Source organism: Carassius auratus, unplaced genomic scaffold, assembly GCF_003368295.1.
Source record: "Carassius auratus strain Wakin unplaced genomic scaffold, ASM336829v1 scaf_tig00216738, whole genome shotgun sequence".
Taxonomy (NCBI): Eukaryota; Metazoa; Chordata; class Actinopteri; order Cypriniformes; family Cyprinidae; genus Carassius; species Carassius auratus.
This window is the reverse complement of record NW_020528715.1, coordinates 22146-36950: the sequence shown is the minus strand read 5'-3', so window position 1 is coordinate 36950 and position 14805 is coordinate 22146. Positions and strand designations below refer to the sequence as shown.

General features: G+C 36.1%; 2 pseudogenes; one reads left to right on the top strand and one right to left on the bottom strand.

The window, feature by feature from the left end:
- Positions 1-14805, top strand: part of LOC113098919 (peripheral plasma membrane protein CASK-like) — a 67363-nt pseudogene that overhangs the window by 32340 nt on the left and 20218 nt on the right.
- LOC113098918 (probable G-protein coupled receptor 34) lies at positions 13367-14713 on the bottom strand (annotated as a pseudogene).

Sequence of the window (14805 nt, the reverse complement as noted above, 5' to 3'; positions counted from 1 at the left end):
TTTTATTTTTTCCAAATTTCTGTTCTAATTTTTCCAGAATCCTTTTTAATAGTTAAATTGCATTTTATTATCAAAAAGCATGTTTGATTAATTAAAATCATGGAACTTATACAATGTCACATCAGTTTATTAAAAGTTTGACAAAGATGACATGTTTAGAGTTAGGGTTGGGAATCGATTGGGTTTTATTCGATACCGGTGCCATTTCGATACTTTTAAAACGGTACCGGTGCCTAAACGGTGCCTGAATCAATACTTCTATAAAAATAAATAAATAAAATAAAATAAACCTTAAAAGGATAACATTAAAGTAAAATAAATACATAGCATTCACATGCTCCTTGGATGCTCTCATTTCCCAAGCTTCCCTTACTCTAAGGCTAATAATTACAAAACCACACATAATGTTTCTACTGTATCTCTGATAATCACTCTGATATTTAGTTCGGGTGAGTGCTGTCAGTCACTGTCTTTAATCAGTTCTGTGAATGACTGCATGGAAATTCTTTATAAAGTAGCAACAATTTCGTTTGTAGGCACATTAGTATTTTCACCCCAAAAATAGGTTTTAAGCGAGTTATTTATATCTTTTGCTTTAGTATGTCAGAAGAAAATATCAGTTTACATTTCCAAACATTCAAATTTGCCTTACATTTTTAATAGTAATCTAGTGAGATTGTGACAACAGATTGAGACAACAGACTGCCTAAGACTAAGACTTTTACACAGTAGTGTATGTATAAAGTACGTATAGTGTATGTATAAAGTACGTATAATTAGATTAAGTATATTGAAATGAGTGTAATTAAAGTATGCGTTCATATGTGTTATGGGCTCGATTGTTGCTGGAGGAAACAGCTGTGGTGTGATGAGCGGTGAACGGAGTGAAATCTTTACAGTAGACGAGAAACCGATTGCTCCCTCGTGACCTTTTGTAAACTGTATTTATGACAAAGAACTGCACAGATACAGATATTCTAACAATCTGTAGATAAACACAAACCGTGTGTCCTCTGTTTATGTTTGAGTCCGCTCTCAATGCTCCACCGTGGTCTGTGGATTGAAGAGTGTGCTGAAAGATGGGGAGGAGACCGGTCTGCTGCTGTTTTCATATGACATTTAAGCAGAATAACTATGAAGCGATCGCAAATTTGTGTAAAGTTTATGGAGCTAAATGCTATAGCCCAGCTAAAAAAGGCTAGCAACGCCCATGCTTCTTGTGTACATTTTGGAGAACCAGGATAAATATTTCAATTGATCACTCAGGTATTTAAGAGGCACCGAAATGAAGCACTGAAATCTACGTTCTGATTCGGTTCAGTGAATACTGGTTCCATAGGTACTGCTGCCATATTGGTACTGGGTTTCGGTACCCAACCCTATTTAGGGGACTATGAAATATTTTGTTTTGTTTCACCATATGTTTTATTGATACCAAATTATGTGTGTAGCATGTCTAATTATTTGAATGCTTAAAAACAACTCAATTTCTTCACATTAATTCTTAAAATAAGAATTAAATGTTTTATTTAATGAGCTTTGCACGCACTTCAGTGTGTGTGTGTGTGTAGTAAATGGAACCGTGTGTCATCATGCATACAGAGAAAGGATTGCGTAATAGGAGTTAAGTTCATCAGATCGTGTTAATCGGTGGAAAAATAATAGAAATTATGATTCTGTGTAAAGAAATATCAAGTAAACTTGTATAAAAATATCGGTATTTTTCCAAATGTGAACTAAAGGCTACAGTAGAAGCAATTAAGTGATGCTTGCACTTGACTGCCTGCCTGAGTTTTGTCATCAACCAGTGGCGACACAAAATTTTGCAGAGGCGGCCGCCTCATTCTCTATACAGGAAAAAACGATGCAACTAAAGTACAGTAATGGAAAGTTCATCACATTTACCACAGTAGCCAGCATTCAAATAGAAACAGGAAAGGGGGTAAATGTAATGTAACAAAAAAGGAAACAAGCAGCACTGCAAGACCCTTTAAACCCATTTAAGCCCACCGACAAATATAGTTTCCGCAGTTTATAGTTGTCATTTTCCTTTTGTAAGTATTTTTATAGATGTTATCCATGTTATATTTCTCAATAACATGCAAGTAAACAACCAAATAAAGGATTTCAAGAAAAAAATAAGGTATTCACTTTCTTCCTATCACACAATAATAGTGTGTGATTAATATTAATAAAAAATAAAAGGCTGTCCTAGTATTAAATACAAATAAATTTATTTTAAAGTAAACTTAATTAACTTAAAATAAAATGCTAATATTTACTACTACTTTCTTTGTTTGCCTCTTTAAGGAGAATCACTTTATGTATTCCCCAATTTTAAGTTGCTTTGGATAAAAGCGTCTAAAAATAAATAAATAAAAAAGCTTCTTCATCATATTCAAACTTAAAATCAGCAGGCTTTTATTTTGGCAGGTTACCGGCAAGTAAGTATACGCGCTTCCGCGTTTAGCGCTCCTGCTGATGGCATAGCCTAGATTTATTCTTTCAGATTGAAAATGAAACCAACTTACAGTTTGTGATCTAAAATGGTTGTGTTAATTAATTGTGTATTAAAAGCTGTCAACCATGTCGGTACGCAAATGCACTGTAAGAACCTATTCATATAACGCATTTCTTATTTTGGTCGCGCATGCAGAACTGCAGACCACTTATGTGCACCCCTGTAAATAAACCAACAATCATGGGTGTAGCATACAAATGATACTTATTTAAATAATCATATATTTTAAGTTTAATCAATTTGACCTAATCAATATGTGCCTATTCATAGTTTCATAGAGTTTCCTTCTTCTGTTGAGCACAAAAGAAGATGTTTTGCAGAATGTTGGTAACCAAACAGTTTGAATACCCTTTTTATTATATAGATGTAATATTTTCTTAATCCTATTTATTTTTATTTATTTATTTTTAATTAAGTTTTTGATTCACAATACCCTGTTGGGTCAACTTAATGGCTGCACTTTGTTCTGCACTATGTTCCACCATTTTAAGACAAATGGATTCATTGTGTTTTCATATTCAAGAGATTATAAGCTAGAAACAACTTTTTGGGGGGTTTGCATTGAATGTTCTTCGTCTTTTATGCATAATTAATTTGTTTATGAATAAAGATTGATCTGTTGAAAAGTTATTTTGAGTTAGATGCCAAATGCTCTTCTCCTATTCAAATTTTACATTGAAGGGGTGAATACAACATATTTCCCACTGGCAACTATAATTGCCGCACATTCAAATATGATTTTCAAGAAAATAAACTAAAACCTTGGGAAAATAAATGCAGAACATGTTCAGATAGGACACCATTAACATGACAATATGCATGAAACCATTTGAAAATTGTGGGCACAAATGGGTTAACAATAACATATGTTATAAACAACATGAAATTAATCTAGTTATTAAAAGTAAAAAATGAGTCATCAAAAATCACATCAAAGGTATAGTTTCACAAAAAAAAAATTGAAAAATAAATGTTATTCCAAATGTTTATGGCTTTTTTTGTTGTTGTTGTGTTACAGAAGTAGCAACATATGAGAATGAGTTTTTGGCTTAACGCTCTATTTAAAACTACACAAAGTACTCCAGCAAAAAAAAGTGGTGTGAGAATGGAAGCATCAGTCTGACTTGTAGCTGCTTTTTAAAACATCTGGTTACTTTATAGGGACTTGCAAAAAGCTTGTTTACATTGGGTTCCACTGTGTACCGCTCCACATATTTTATAAAGCATTTCTTAGCACTGCATCATTTTACAAAAGAGTTCTCACCACTTCAAGTCTATACTGAAGAACAATGGACAGGCAGAAAAGAGATGCCCATTTATTTAGCTCTGTTAAGGAAGTTTCTCCCATTTCTTCTTAACATTTATCTGTTAGGGAATATCGCTCACAATGAGACTTTTTTGTGTCTGTGTACAGTTTCCTCTCAAGTAATGTCTAAAGGCATGCACTTGTTGCCTGAGATAACTGTCCCATGTTAGACTTTGATGACTGACTGTCATTTGCGCTGGCACGTGATCTCAGCAGGCTAAGCACATGATTACGAAACGTCTTGTCCAGCAGGAAGTACATGATGGGGTCTGTGCTACATCGTAGAGTTGCTAAACAGAGCAGGATGCTCTTCACCTCCACGTACATGGACAGTGGATGGCAAGCGTCTTCTGGAGGTGATGCAGACCAAGTCTGCTCATTGACGATATGAACAAAGATGGCTTTGTAGATGTGGTGTGGCAGGAGGCAGACAACCAGAACCACTATAATGACAACAATATTCCGAAACACTCTTGCGTAGACTCGCTGGCTGTTTGAGATGACCGCGCTTCTCCTAGACCTCCAGATGTGCCTGATTACTGCCATGTAAGCACATAAGACCAGCAGGAAGAAGACAAAGAACAGTGAAATGGCCACTAAAGCAAAGGCACGAGATCCTTCCCTGCCAACCTCCACTGCTACACTGTAACACGCTTCATTTCTGTCACTGTCATCCACACTCCTAGCCTCCCTGATCGAGTACAGCACCACAAAGGATGTTACCCCTATGGTTACAGTGGCCCAGGTGACCATGCACAGCACATAGGCCAGTTTGGCATGTCGTTTTCGGCAAAGGAAGGCACCTGGTAAAACATTGAGCCATCGGCTTGGACGGTCAGCATGAGAGTGTTGAATCAGTGAGGCGAAGCGACTGAGTGCCACACAGCTCAATATCATCACACCAATGCAGATGTTGATGTGGATCACTGGAGTTAGACCACTTATTGCCATTTGGCACATGGTGTCTTGCCGGCGCCATTTGGTCCCAAGTGAGTAGTATGTGGCCTGGAATGGCATGGTGAGGCAGAGCAGCAAGTTTGAGATCCCTAGATTTATCAGGTAGATGTGAGTGGATGTTTTGGTGGCAATTTTGCGTATGAACACCCAGAGAGAAATAGCATTCCCTGGCAGACCGGTGATTGACATAATGGTGTAGATAATGGGCAGAACTACACTTGTAGTAGACGTTTGGCACAGGTGACATTCAGCATGTGAATTGTTTGCCATTGAGCTCGCAGAAAAAGAGATTTCCATTAGCTGAGGAATGAAACAATTTAAAAGGTTATGTTATTGTAAAAAAAAATGTAAGGACAAAAAAATTTTTTTTTTGTAAAGATTTTACTTAAAACTAAGGGGTTACTGTTAGTACACACAGTGAGTGGTTATGGCCTTCTAATGAAAACCTGAGTTTCTTTCTCTTTTATTTAGAGAAGTAACTTTGTATATTGCTTGCATTCCTGTAAATAGTTTAACCCAAATGCAGAAGCTGCTAAACCACTCTCACAATAATCTCTGGATGATATCTCAGGAGATTTTACATTTAAAATTGAACACAAATAACATTAAGTTAATTTGAAAAGGAAAGATATCTAGCTTTATATAATGTTGGCAGATGTTCTGTAGTTATACTACATAGTATTAGAGTTTATACAGCATTTCACAGCAACCACATCAGCAAACCAATAAAAAATAGGTGTTGCATACTTGTTTTCTTTAGTATTTTTCCTATTATTATCCTAATACATGATATGTAAAGTTAAAGATATGTGGACTTTTCATACTTTAAAAATGTTCTTTACTTTACTTTTCAGTTTTCGTATTGGTGGAGATGGTACAAATGAATCTCAAAAATATCTGATGTTGTTAAATATTCAGTTTCTAACATAAATAGATTTATAAATAGAAAGAAAATTAAAGCAGTTGAAACATTTTACAGTGTTTTGGTTTTAATTTTGAATGTCTAATTTGTGAAGCATTATAAGAGCAAGATGACAATGCATAATATATTCATGTAATAGACTTACCTCTCTAAATGCAGTCACTGATGTGTGTCACAGGCATCTGTAAACTGCTTTTCTTTGGAGCACCTCCCTAGACTGGCTGTCTAACGGAAGTGACGGTCAGAGCATGAGAGATGTTCGCTCAGTTCTCTTTTGCAAGGTTCCTTTCACAGAAGCACTTGCCTTTGATAGAACAACTGCTGCGAAACTGTAAAGGGTGCTTTTTGTTATTTAACCATTGCTTCTCAACATAGCTTAAACAAATTTTAATGGAATTTTTCAAATAATTGGCACATGCAGGAAAACTATTGTAAACTGGTCTGTCCCCTGACTGTATTGCTAGAATACATGTCAAGGATTTTAATGGTCTCCCCACGATCTCTTGTGGTGAGATGGACACATTACAGTTGAAGTACTATACAAAACAAATGCAAGAATCATGCTGAAACATACATATATTGATACATTTTATGAAGTATAATTTGTTGTAAGTTTAGCACACAACAATACCTGAATGCGGATTCCATAGCTGTTCTTTCCCCTTATATGTTTTATATATATATATATATATATATATATATATATATATATAAATATATATATTTTTTTTTTTTGCAAAACAAACATTAATTGCAGCTCTGCGTGGTTACTAGTTAACATGTCAGTGACATTGAAAACAAAACAACAATAACAACTGTACTGCACCAAGACATTCAAGGGATAAACCCATCACATAGTAAATGTAAATGATTCCCAGATACTCAAAAAGACATGCTCTTTCTTTTCCTTCCAAAGGCAAAGTCTTTCCCAAATCCATGACACGCATAATAAAAGCCTCAGACTTCCAGTGTTGTAAAATCAGACATCATCTTGATGAGGGATACCACTCGTTATTTGGTGAGGCCCTCTTCTGGCAAAACCACACCAAACACTGCAATGACAGGATCAGCCTTTATAACTCTGTTATATACCCTAGAAAGATAACCAAATAAAAAAGTTCCAGAAAGTGGTGAGTTTGTGCGGCTGAACATTTCAAATGTAGGTGATGTCTCTGGAGAAAATGTAGACAACCTACTTTGGGCAAAATGGTGTCTGTGAACAACATAGAATTTTAATGAATGCAATTTCACTGTGCAAATTGTGTGACTGCGATATTTAATACTATAAATTAATAAATACAAAAGCAGATAGCAGAACATGCAAAGCCTTACTAAAATAAGTTTAGTTGTCACTAATACAGAAAAATATACTTTGTAAAAGGTATGTTAGTATGCTGAGGTAGCGCACTACCATGTAAACTGGTTTTACAAAGTTTTGCTTCTGCCAAACAGTAATAGCAGCAAAACACAGTTATCCAAGGTTCGCATGAGGTTAGCATTGCTGCATGCATCACACAGGAAATGCAGGTTTATTTGCTACTTTCTCAAAACTATGATGTTGGTTGCTGGTGGCTTAATTCAGTTTCATTTTTTTTAGTTTCTTCAGCGTGTTCTGTCATATTTATAGTATGTATGTGAGGTGTGTCCAGGGTCTTGGAGATCTCAGTTTTGGGTTTGACTCTGTGGTTGCGATTGGCTCGACAGCAGCGCAAACGAAACACCAGCTGAAGGACGGGATGCAGGCAACAGCTCAGAGCTGCAAAGAAGATGGTGCACGTTTTAATCTTAAACTCTTCCTGACATTTTTTATGCTCTGATGTTAATAAGATGATCCTTTGCACATGGTAGGGTAGGAAGCAGAGTACAAATATTATGACCGAGGCCAGGATCTTCCTGCGAACCTTCAGACCCCCTCCGGGCCCAAATCCAGTGCCGACTAGACTTCCTCCCCTTATCTTCTGCAGATGGAAGACCAGCAGGCTATAGCTGACCAGCATTAAGCACAAAATGAAGAAAAATGTTGACACACCAAAGCTGTGGATAGTATTGAACTGATCTTTATAGAAGGTGTAACTATTGACAACTTGGTCAAAGCAGGTTCCTTGAACTTGTAGGCTCAGTTTGACCCCCATGCTAGCATACACAACTGTGATGACAACAAACCAGGTAGAAAAGCAGAGGATCCAACAAGAGCGTGTATGTTTAAAGATCTGAAATATGGCGTAGCCTGGTTTAACCACTGTGGTATACCGATTAATGCTGGTCCACAAAAGGAAACACATGTTGCAATAGAGGTTTATGTAGAAGCAAGAGAAAATGATCAGCTCGAATGCATTGCAGGCTGGAGTTCCAGATAACCAGTTGGTATTTTCTTTGTAGTAGGCTATTCTGAAGAAAAAACTGCAGCCCATCAGCAGGTCTGACATGATTATGTTCAAAGTGAAGATGTTAGTGGGTGTCCTCTCTGATCTCCAAAGATCCACCAAGACTATTCCATTGGTTGGAAGGCCCATGACAGCCAAAGCCAGATAGAGCCAAGGCAAGATGGTTTCATGGCTTGCTTCAGGCTTTATTATGCATATGCTAAAGAAATACAGAAAGAAGGAAATGAAAACAAGAAACTTGCAACTTCTCATCTTTGAATAGAAATAAGCTTATTTTTATCCTGACTCTTACTCTTGAGTTTAATCTTACTCAACAAGTCTGCATATATATGACACACACACTAAATGTAATGGTTTTTATTCTGTACACACACATTCAATTATTTTTTTTGGGGGGGACATTCTATGGATGTAATGGATTTTTCTACTGTACACACACACACTAAATACAATTTTTGTATACAATGATTTTTAAATGTGTTTAATGGCATCTTTTTACTAAGTAGCTTATTATTAATGTAGTATCATTATGAACGGTATGATTGTCTCTAATAAATGCATTTTCCCCTCAATTTTAGCCATTAATTATAGTCATTCAACATTACAGTATAATTTAAAGCCATTATTTTTAGCATTTAATAGGCTTTTAAAAATGTAAAAACTATTTTAAATTAGCTTAAAACAATCTTCACATTAGGGCTGCAACTAACGATTATTTTGATAATTGATTTAGTTGGTCAATTATTTTTTCTGATTAATCGGTTTAAAACCCCTATTTCTTTTATTTATATTTTACTTACAAAAACACGCTATTCCACATTCTGCCCAATGTCCTTAAAAACAAATGTGCCAACTGAATGCTATGAAAACACAGAGTGCTTAATTTATTAGACCACCTGTCATAAGAGAAAACACAAATATTTTAGGATTTTGTCAAAAAAAGATTATTCAAAAAATGTTCACATAATAACAAAAATGGCCTCCTTTGCCTTTGATAACGACACATGCACTTTGATCACAGTCAGTCTCCTTTTACTGTCATTCCCTGTAAAAACGTCTTTTATTTATAGTCAGACAATTACATGCTTCTGTTCCTTCACAGTTCCTACTCTCATAAATTAATCACACTACATGTTGACATTTAAACCTAAATAAATGTTAAACGACATGTATTTCAGCAAAATGAATGTTTTTGCGCTGAATATTGTCTCCCTCACCTCTATGTGTTCTGTTTAACGCTTGCTGCTGCTGCACTGGCGCTCTTTTCAGTAAAGATTTAAAGGGGATTTCAGGATTTCCTTTCTCTTTGGAGTGTTAGAAGCTCTTGGTGCATGAAGAAGATCTGTAAAGTTGCAAAGACTCAGATCCAAAGAGATATTCTTTATCAAAGTCAAACGCCTTGTTTAAACACGCCCCCACATATCTACATCACTATGTGGAAAAATGTGTGTAATGCCACCCAAATGTTCACGCAAAGAAAGAAGGCATGGTTTCAGTAACCGCAGTTAGTGCTGAAGCAGCCATGTCAGGGAGATGCTGTGTATCTCTAGGGTGAAAGCAGAAGCACTTTATTTGGCCTTCTGAAAGTAGATGCATTTAGGAATCTTTAAGATTACTTACAACAGAACAGCAACGCATTTTATGGACAAACCGTTGAATCTGGGAGAGGAGATAATTCTGACTTTGCAACGATAATCTGGTGCTTCTGAATCAGCTACTGTAAGTATATTTTGTTTTAAGTTTAAGTATTTGCTACTGACTGTTCAAATGCGGATGTGTGTTTGCACACGTACGTGTGTGTGTGTGTGTGTCTGTGTGAGAGAGAGAGAGAGAGGGTCATACAGTGGAGTCAACTGTCTTAACCGACCGTGGCTTATGTACTGCAAACACATAGGAGCTTCATCACTGTTTCTGTCACGTGACCCTGTTCCTCTTTTGGGCTTGAACTCATGGTTAAACAAAGGACATTATTAACAGTCTTCACATTTATTTTGAAAGATGAAGCTAGCGTTTCTGGAAAGGGGCGTTACACCTTTATGCAAAAAGGCTTGCGTGAATTTGTGACATTTACAGATAAGGTTATGACTGTTAACTGTTTTACGCCAAGGACACACACATATCTGTAAAAGCACCTGACAGGGAAGCCATTATGCTTATGCATCAGCTTGAAGCTTAAAATAAAGATTTATCATGTTTTGGGCAGCTTGGATCCATTACTTTTCCTGCAGGAGCTCATTCTAATTCTTCCAATATTTGTAGATGCATTTTGTCCAGAGAAATGCATTATTCAGTGCTGTAATTTGATGCGACCGGCTGCAGTTGTACGTGCAGTGTGGGCAGACCTGACTAATTGATAATGAGATTTAACGATTTTATCGATTAGTTGTTGCAGCCCTACTTCACATAAACTAAATTGTATGTGCATTAACTATAAATTATATGTAAATTAATTCGTATTCAACCTACAGAAGTTCTCAGTGTGTTTACTGGTGGCTGTCTGATGGAGCTTTCTCTCTGTGTGTGTGTGTGCGCGCGCCGGATGCCACACATGATCAGAGAGAGTACCTATTTAACTTCTCTTTTTTTTCCTTTTTTTTTTTCTTATCATGCTTGATGGCATGTTCATATAGTCAAGTGTAATGCTAGCCAAAGGTGGTCAAAAAAGATGATGCATTATTGTTATTTTTAACTTGTTAAAAGTATCATGATTTTTTTTTACTTTAACAGCTCTTAAAAAAATTAAATAAAAAGCTGAATTTTTTAGCAGTCATTACTCCAGTCCTTAGCATCACATGATCCTTCAGAAATCATTCTAAGATGCTGATTTGGTGCTCAAGAAACATTTCTTTCTTTATTACTTCTGTCTTCACAATGTTAAAACCAGTTTTTGCTTATTAATATTATTGTAAAACATACTTAATTCAAAAAAATATTTCGGGTAAGAAGAAAAAAAGACTTTTATGAAGCAAATATGCAGTAAATTGAAGTAAATGACAGTAAAGACATTTATAGTTTTAAAGAACATTTCTGTTTCAAATAAATGCTGTTATTTTGGACGTTCATCAAAGAATCTTTATCAAAACTGATGTAACCTTAACAGCCTGATAGTATGGTGTATTAAGAATAATAGCCTCTATGATTATGATGTGGACACAAAGCATGGCAAGATTGAATCAGCAAAAAAAGAATAGTGGATATAAACTAAAAGTGAATGATAGACATCAAGCACTAATAAAGGAGTGTATTCAAATGACACAGAACTACCACAGCAAACCCCAATATTCAGCTTGAACCCATTAAAGAGTGCAGTTGGTCAAACTAATCAAACACTTCTAAAAGTGCTAAAAGTGACCTGAACATTATCAAACCACTGTTTTGGAGAGAAGAGTAAGAAACTGATTCCTCCCTCCTCATCTCTGAAGCAGCTGGCCGATATAGAAACAGATGTCAATTGTTTTAGTCCTCCTTTATCAATACAAGAAACGTCAGCCATTGAATTTTAAACACTTCAATAATTGTTTTAAATGTACTGTAAGGTTTTTACTCTTACTGGTCAATACCAAAAAATGATATTGGCTGGAAACACACAAGCTAACCTACCAATCCACATGATAATAAAGCATATGCTGCAGAACAAAAATTATCATTATTATTTTCAAGATTGGAGTCTTGACCTCCAGTAAAAAAATGTAAGATGCAAATCAGTGTACCTTTGATTACCGCCTGTAATATTGATTTCCGTGGAATGATTTGTGAAGTCCCCTTGCACAGACATGATGCTGGTTCCTTTACTCGTCGTCTTCTGAAAGTCATGTTCATGACGTTTGACTTGCAGAAACTTGCCTGTGTGAGCTGTTTGTGGGTGGGGCGTGTGCTTCACATAGGAACAGTGCATCTTCACTTCTTACCACATCCTGAAAACATTAATTTCAGTGGCACAGTTTGCACCAGACTCAGGCATTTGTTTCCTTTCAATCAATTTTGCATAATTAATGAACTAATAATTAATTAATTAATATACAGCTATAATAAAACTGACATAAAAATATTAATCTTTGTGTATGCATTTAATGTTATTCAGTGAGTAAGCATTTTAAATGATCACTTGTGCTTTTTCCATTTAATATTAAGCCACTTATAAGTAGAGCCCCCACCCTCCCTCTCCCTCTCTCTCTCACTCTCTCTCTCTCACTCTCACTTTCTCTTTTATTGTACCCTGCTCATGTGAATGAGGTGTTTTACCACTAGGGGGCACCCAAAGCCCTGTGCTGCTCTTTCTCCTTGTTAAACCCATTTGATTTTCTCATGGTATGGTGTCTGTGTGTATGACATTGTATCAGTTGAATTGCTGTTAAAGTTCTTGTATAAGTTTAATAGGGTCCTTCTATATTTACACAGTATTTACAGTGGATGTAGTTCATTACAAATGATCCCAGCCAATGTTGCAGCACATAGCATATGTGTTTGTTCTTAGAAAAGACTACACTGATCATAAACACGTACTCTTGAAACACAACATATCATGATTAAATTACATGCTCATTTTATTTGCTATATTATGTATAGAAGCAATCCAAACAGCTACGACACCATAGATTAAATGGATTGTTGTTAACTAACCCTTTACAGTAAGCTTCAGTTTGCTAACATTATTTGATGCCTTAAATGTCATAAACGAACAGTAAACAAATCTTTAACTCCATTCATTAATATTGGTTAGTGATAGTTTTTTAAAAATATAGTAATACATTTTGTAACATTCAAAATTTTAATTAAATTATAAATTGAAATTCATGCATTTAGCAGACGCTTTTATCCAAAGTGACTTACAGTGCATTCAGGCTAAACATTTTTACCTATCATGTTTTCTCGTGGAATCGAACCCACAACCTTGCGCTTGATAACTCAATGCTCTACCAATTGAGCTACAGGAACACATTTCAAGAGGTATAAATTCAAATGAGTTTATATGTAATAAACATAAAATAACAGTGAACATACTTATAAACTAATGTTTTATGTGTTATAATTATTTAATTAACCTAGATTAATAAATGCTTTAAAAATCTTGTTTTTTGTTAGTTCATGATGCAGAAAAATAATGTTGAAGGGCATGTTAATTATTTTTACATGATCATTTTTTTAAATGCAATGTAACTTTTATCTAAAAAGGTAGTGTTTCTGATGAATTCCGTGCACATGTAAACATTCACATTCTTGCAAAATAAAAAATATTTGCTGTACATTTATAGATGACTTATATGTTTTCAGAACATTTATAGCATCACTTTATCTGTTGTTTTTTATAGTTTGACATCCTGAGCGTTTGTCATAGGCACAACTGCACTGGCATTTGGCAGCTCTTGTGGAGTGTCAATAGAACTGATCAGTCCTTTGACATTTTGCTGACAGAAGCTGTTACAGATGAACTTCAGCAACACTTTGCGAATAGAACTACAGAACAAAAAATACATGACTGGATCCAGACAGCTATTAAAAGCAGACAGTAGCAGAACTACTTCATTGGTTTTATCCAACGCACGTATCGAATCGCAACGGGGGTCTTTTGCTATCTGTGACATTATATAGAAAATCCTTGCCAAGTGGTAGGGCACAAAACATATAGTGAAGAGGAAAAGCACAAAGAAGGACTTCCATGCTGTTTTGTTGTACTTGGCAGCATTTGGGAAATTCGGTTTGTTTTTGGAGGTTGTTAGGAGGTTCATTCCAATCTTTGCATAGGAGATTACCAACGCAATGTAGATCAGCCAAAACATACCCACGATGGCAAAGTTGAAATAGGCTTTCCATTTGTATTCATGCAGTGTTTTGTATTGGAAGCACTGGGTTGAATTATCACCCCCTGGATTAAAAAAAAATAGGCAAGTGCCACAAACGGACGCCACAGCCCAGATGACACTGCAGAGAAGCACGCTCCATCGGCTGTGCAGGAACACCTTCCTACAGGACAACCTCTGGAACTTCAGATAGCGATCTACGCTAATGAGGCCCAGTAAGACTATACTAATGTACATGTTCACGTAAAAGATAATGCCCACCACCCTGCACAGTAATGGCGGCAGCACCCACTGGTCATTGTTGGAATGGTAAACCACTCGGAAAGGCAGGCAGATCACGAGGAGCAAGTCAGCCAGAGCCAGGTTAATGAGGAAGATGCGAACTGAGTTTTTCTTCGGATGTACTCGCAGAAACACCCAGAGAGCCAGCAGGTTCCCAGACAACCCGAACACGAAGAAGAGTGCATAGAAAAAAGCCAGCGGGGCCTGCAAGCTGCTGTTGTCCGTTATACATTTTCTCTCGGTAATATTAGACATGGTGGTTGTCTATGTGATGGGGAGAAATTGAGTATAGTTTTTTGTTTTTGCATGTGTATAAACCATAGAAGAAGAAAAAAAAGACAGATGTCATTATAGTATTTTCAAAAGAATGTGATGAAATGCAACAGAGTGTACACTATAGGTAACTGGAGAGTGACTTACCTTGTGAATTCTGTCCATTAGAGAACTTATCTGTGTTTCCTTTTGAATGTTTCTGTCTAATCTCAATTCAGATCTCTCTTTGTAAGCTTCCTTTTTAAGCGCTTCCTTTTTTAGTTCCTCTAAACTCTTGCGTGGCTCAAAGCACAGCTGTGCATCAGCAAGCATTAAAACAAAGTGTGCAGGCGCTTTTAAAGGGGGGAGTGCATGCCTCAAAA